Source organism: Lepisosteus oculatus, chromosome 14 (assembly GCF_040954835.1).
Source record: "Lepisosteus oculatus isolate fLepOcu1 chromosome 14, fLepOcu1.hap2, whole genome shotgun sequence".
NCBI lineage: Eukaryota > Metazoa > Chordata > Actinopteri > Semionotiformes > Lepisosteidae > Lepisosteus > Lepisosteus oculatus.
The window spans coordinates 32,027,091-32,033,673 of NC_090709.1; the positions used below are offsets into that span (position 1 = coordinate 32,027,091).

At 42.7% G+C, this 6,583-nt stretch overlaps 1 pseudogene; it reads right to left on the reverse strand.

Moving 5' to 3' along the window:
- The window catches only part of LOC138242338 (zinc finger protein 850-like), a 1,462,105-nt pseudogene extending 1,456,998 nt beyond the window's left edge, over positions 1-5,107 (reverse strand).
- Between the last annotated feature and the right edge of the window lie 1,476 nt (positions 5,108-6,583).

The window sequence follows — 6,583 nt, forward strand, 5'->3', positions numbered from 1 at the left end:
TTTAGTCAATCGTAAATAAGAGTATAGTCATAATTTAATTGACCAGATGAACTCAAAAGTGGGTGAGTACAAAGTGACTGTGACTAATAGATATTTTAGTAAAGTAAAGGTTTGTTCCATGCTGAAAAGAGAAGAAAATAAATGTTTCGGCTGTGGAGCCTTCTTCGGATGTCACATGCCTACTTGCACTGAAAGACATTTTAGTTTACTTGGCTGATAACTGACCTGGTGACTAGATTGGTGTTTTTAAGTCACCCGACTGGAAAAAAAACCCACTCTTAACTGCAGCGGAATGGTCTCTCTCCTGTGTGAATGCGCTGGTGCATTTTTAAGTCATGTGATTGAATAAAACTCTTCCCACACTGACTGCACCTGAATGGTTACTCTCCTATGTGAATGTGCTGGTGAGATTGCAAGTGGCTTATCTGACTAAAACTCTTCCCTCGCTGACTTCAGCTGAATGGTCTCTCTCCTGTGTGAATGCGCTGGTGGGTTTTTAACTGACCTGATCGAATAAAACTCTTCCCACACTGACTGCAGCTGAATGGTCTCTCTCCTGTGTGAATGCGCTGGTGGGCTATTAAGCTACTTGACCGACTAAAACTCTTCCCACACTGACTGCAGCTGAATGGTCTCTCTCCTGTGTGAATGCGCTGGTGGGTTTTTAAGTCACCTGACCGAATAAAACTCTTCCCACACTGACTGCAGCTGAATGGTCTCTCTCCTGTGTGAATGCGCTGGTGGGCTATTAAGCTACTTGACCGACTAAAACTCTTCCCACACTGACTGCAGCTGAAAGGTCTCTCTCCTGTGTGAATGCGCTGATGTCGTTTTAAGTTGTGCAAGTGACTAAAACTCTTCACACACTGACTGCAGCTGAACGGTCTCTCTCCCGTGTGAATGCGCTGGTGGTTTATTAAGTTACGTGACCGACTAAAACTCTTCCCACACTGACTGCAGCTGAAAGGTCTCTCTCCTGTGTGAAGGTGCTGGTAGGGTTTTGAAATGCTAGACTGACAGAAACGCTGCTCCTCCCTGTGCCATAATGGCAGTTTGTCCACTCCATCTGAGCAAGGCCTTGAGTGATTCTTCCTCATCCTTTGATCGTGCTGTGGTCTCTTATTCTGAAAATGCTCCATGGAATGATCTTGCTCTGTGTGCTGAAACTGAGATTTGTTTTCTCCACCTTGTCCCTCAGTGTGCTGATCAGCAGTGTGAATCATCTGGGGCTCCTTCTCCAGCTCTCTGAGACTAAAACCATCCAGTTCATTCAGTTGTTCCTCTCTTTGCCGAAGAACAGACATACTCTCCAGTTCATTAAAACTTTCAACAATTTTCTCAGTAACCAGATCATTAAACCTGTGTGTAAAGTCATCAGATACTAAGGGATCATATGGTTGTTTGAGACTCTGCAATGACAGTCTCTCCACTTGAACAGAACAAGGCCTAATTATTATCAAGCCCTGTAGGAGCTGCTGTTGCTCCTCCCTGTACTGACTCTTCTCAGTGTGCTGTGACTCAGTATTGTTCTCTTCACCAGGTACATCAGTCTGCTGCTCTGCAGGGTCAATCAACTGGGGATCCATGTCCTGCTCTGTAAGATTAAACTCACCCAGTTCTTCTTTGTGCTCTTGTACAGAGAAACAGCCTAGTTCATTACAAACTTGCGTAATATTGTTTGAGTACAGATTATTCATCTTCTCTGTAAACTCATCACATACTAAGAGTCCAGGTGTCCCACTCTCAGACTCCATCTTCATCATGGGCACAGAGTCCAGAACCTCAACAATCTGTCTGCTCTCTGTGTGCTGCTCACTGAGAGTCTTTTTCCCTTCTGGAGCAACGAGCTCTGTCTCCTGCATCAGACTGGAGCCCCACTCCTCCGCACTATGCTTCTGTTCAAGAGGAGCCCTTTCCCCAGCCTCAGAGAGAGCACTGGCCTCTGAGCCTGTAAACACAGAACAAGATAAAATCTTTATAATAATAATAAAAAACATTATTTTATATAGCACCTTTAAAGGTGGCTTCTCAAAGCATTTTACAGAATGCCAACAACAAAAAATACACAAAATAAGCACGATGAGAACACACAGTTAGAGGAGACAGTAGATGGTGGTACTAAATACAGTAGGAGCAGAGGGGTAAAGAACAGTTCAATGAAGGGTCTTCTAAAGAAGAAGGTTTTGAATCTGGATTTGAAGGAGTTTAGAGAAGGTGACTCTCTGATATCCTTGGGGAGAGAGTTCCAGAGCTAACAGGAGAAGGCCATGTCACCCATTGATTATAGACGGACTGGGGGACAGATAGGAGAACACAATTAGAAGAGTGAAGGTTGTGACGTGGGGAGTAGGGTGATAAACCAGACAGGTACTGAGGTGCCAAGCCATGGAGAGCCTTATAGGTGAGCAGGAGGATTGTTAAGTCGACATGCAACTTGACAGGAAGCCAGTGCAAGGACTCCAGGATAGGAATAATGTGAACACTTCTTCTAGACCTGGTCAGGATTCTGGCTGCCGAATTATGGACATACTGGAGTTTGTTCAATGTGGATTTAGAATCCCCAGAGAGTACAGCTTTACAGTAGTCAATTCAAGATTAGACAACACTTTTCAGCCACAGTTAGTGATAACATAGGGCGTAGTGGAGCAATATTTTTGCTGCACATATGGGTCAAACGTCAAATAGCATCCCTAAGTTTTTCAATATAGACTGAAGCTCAAGTATAAGATTATCTACAGAGAGAGTTACAGCATTGGTTTTACAAAGTTGATGGGTGGTGCCAATAAGCATGACTTCAGTCTTGTCACAGTTAAGATGAAGGACATTTTGAGTCATCCAAGATTTTATATGGGAGATGCAACTAAATAGAATAGAGACAGACACATCAGTGTCAGGTTTGGTATGGATGTATATTTGAGTATCATCAGCAAAGTAGTGATAGCTGAGGCCATGTGATCTAAAAAGCTTTAAACTACACACATGCGTACTAGTACACTGACAATCAATTTGGGTTGTTTAAACATAGCGGAATAAGGGGGTGTTCTGATTTAGCTTTGTCAAAACCCTAACTACCATGTAAAAAGTAAGTCTACTGTAATAATATCACAATCACGTTACATTTACTTTTACAGTGCACTGAGAGAGAGAGGGGTTAATACAGACACATTGACTGGACACTACAGTACATTAACACTGCACTGAGAGAGAAAGGGGTTAATACAGACACACTGAATAACTTGACACTACAGTGCATTAACATTATACTGAGAGAGAGGGGTTAATACAGACACTGACTGGACACTACAGCACATTAACAATGCACTGAGAGAGAGAGGTAAATACAGACAATGATTGGACATAACAGTACATTAACACTGCACTGACAGAGAGGTGTTAATAGATACATACTGACTGGACACTGCAGCATATTAGCACTGCACTGCACTGAAAGGGGTTTATACAGACATGCTGACTGGACACTTCAGTACATTAACACTACACTGAGACAGAGGCATTTATACAGACCGTACATTAACAGTGCTCAGAGAGAGGGGGGTAAATGCAGACAGACTGACTGGACACTACAGTACATTAACATTGTACTGAGAGAGATAGAGGGATAAATACAAACACACTGACTGGACACTACAGTACATTAACACTGCATTGAGAAAGAGAGGAATTAATACAGACACACTGACCACACATTACAGTAGTTTAAAACTGCACAGAGAGAGGCAGGTTAATACATACATACAGACTTAACACTACAATGCATTAACACTGCACTGAGAGAGGGGTGAACACAGACACATTGACTGGACACTACAGCATATAAACACTGCAATGAGAGAGAGGGGTTAATACTGACACTGACTGGACACTACAGTAAATTAACTGAACTGAGAGATAGAGGGGTTGATTCACACACACTTACTGCACAGTACATAAACAATGCACTTAGAGAGAGAGAGAGAGGCTAATACAGACACACCGGATTAATATTCCAGAGGAGTTAATACAGACACAGACCCTGGAGGACGGTAATATCTAAACCAATCAAAATAATGTTTATTTACAAAATCATTTGTTTAAATAAAAACAATCTAGTCCGATACAACGTGAATACAATATTTATAAATGGTGTTTCCTAATGACGTTGGATTACAAATTGATTCAGTGGAACAATTGTTGAATGTGAACGAGGTGTTTTCAGCATCGTAACCGGACAAAACAGTTCAGTTTCCAATAAAGAATCCCGTTGCTACATCACACAAGTCTTTCCCACGTCACTCTGCATCTCTCCACTATACTCTCACCTCTTTCGGAAAGTTTATTTGATGACAGTTTGATACTTTGTTACTTTGTTAGATACTTTGTTAGAATGCGTACTGATAATGAGAATGAGAATGTTCACTATTGTGAGATGTTTTCTTTAAAATAAAGTTTGTTATTTAAAAAATCTCACCAGTGAGTCAGTTATATACACTGGTTTTTAACACATACAAGTTCACCACACTGACCTGACAACATTTCTTCTTTTATTTCTGCAGTGACTTCACAGAGAAGCGTGTGTCCAACACGATCTGTCTGTCCCTGATCTCCTCTTGCTCCCGAATCCTTCTCCCACAGCTGAAATCTCCACTTCAGGCTCTCGTTTTCCTTCTTCAGCTGCGCCATTTCACTCCCGACACTGTCCTCCACACACTGTGTGATTTTAAATACGGCCCGTCTCACCAGAATCTGGGAGACGCTGCGGAGTTTGTCTTGAAACTCGTCCTCAGAGTCAGAAATCCTGTTTCGGAAAACTTCTGAAACTTCATACACGATCGATTTGAGCAAAACCTGCATGAAAGAGTCAAGCTGGATTTGCAGATTTAACAAGCACTCCGCCATCCTTCTTCAGAGTAGGTCAGAAACAAAGGCTCACTTCCGAAGTTTAAACAGAATAGCTTCTTTATTTTTATTCTTCACAGATCCTGTTCTGTTCAAGCATAAACTCAGCCGACGAGACGTTACATATTCAGAACCTGAAGTCTTTAAAAAATAATAATGAATAATGATAAGAAAAAGATTCAGTCACCCACACGTGTGTGAAATACACGCAGTGTCGCGCAGTATGATGACGTCATTCTTAGCGCGGATGCGGCTTCAAAACAACCGAGAAGCGGAGCTGAGAAAGAGGAGTTTCTGCAGCCGGATATAAACTTCACTGCACCTCCTAGCGCCACCTAGTCAAGAGGAGTGAATCACCTGCGACCTTCGCCGTTCGTAACGGAACAGATACATTTTTTTGCCCTTTCACAACCCTCCTCCCCAATGAAAACGTCTCAATCGGATTTTTGTTCTACATCTCCCTATGCAGGTTTTTGGTTAAAGAAAAAAAATGCTGTCGTTTTCTTGCCAACTGGCAGTATTTCTCCTGCACCGATAAGCAAGATTTCTATTTCATATTTCACAAATTGTTTGAATTTCTTGAAAAACAAGTGGTTCCAAGATAGGAAATAAATACTGTACTTGCATTTAACAAAATCAAGCCCTATGTGATTGTCCTTAATGATACATTCTGTATGACAAGACAGGAAGAAAGTCACCTCAGGATTTTGGACACAGGATGTCATTTACTTTTTAACAGTTTCAATAAGACCGATGAAAATTGTTGCCCTGCTTTTTGTCGTAAATACACAAGCTCTTTACGTCATGGGTCGGAAATAAACTGCATGAAATTAGCTAAAGCAACAAAAAGCAAGCGCCACAAAGAGGACAAACATTTGAGTTTATGGTGCAATATTATCTCGTCTTTAAAATAACTTTAAACGCAGTTTTTTTTTCCTCTGTGGCTCTAAGGCTTTCTTATTTAGCTGTACTGTTTTATTTTACATATTGTAAAAAAGTCGCTAAATCATACGAACCATAAAAATTCCAATTGTAAACAAATTACAAATTTGAAATTATTCATATTGTAACGCCCTCGCCTGGTGGTGAGGAGGAAGCGCCCCTAGGCGCTCGTAGTACCGCTGGGCATGCTGGGAGTGGTAGCCGGGAAGAGTCTGAGGGTCAGCACGATGACCAGCGGCTGACCCTGCCTGTGTAAATAATGTCCTAGTAATTCTAGTGCCCTGTGTAGTCCTGTAAAAGTAGAGTGTGTTGTTAGGTAATTACCACCCTAAATGTGTGTACGTGTTCGTCAGTCTCCTCATGTGTGTGTAGATCCTGTGTTTGGTTTTTGGTGTGGTTGTAAAATAAAGCCAGTGCTTGGTTAATCGCGTCTCCACTGTTCTTTAGTTCTGAGAAAGAACCTGCAATACGCTACATTGGTGTCAGAAGCGGGCAGAATGAACAACTCGTGGCAGACACTACCCGATTCCATAAAGCGCCGGCTGACGCTGGAAGACGCAGAACCCATCGGCGGCGCACATAGGGAGCCTGAGCAACTCCTGGGTGCGACAGGTGGCCACAGCCCTTACCAGGGCTACCCAGTAGTGGTCCCGCCAGTGGAATTGGGGCGGCCGCCCCGGAGAGAGGATGCCCTCCCTGCCGGAGCCGATCAGCGATTCCCACACCCATCGGCGCGGGTGCGACC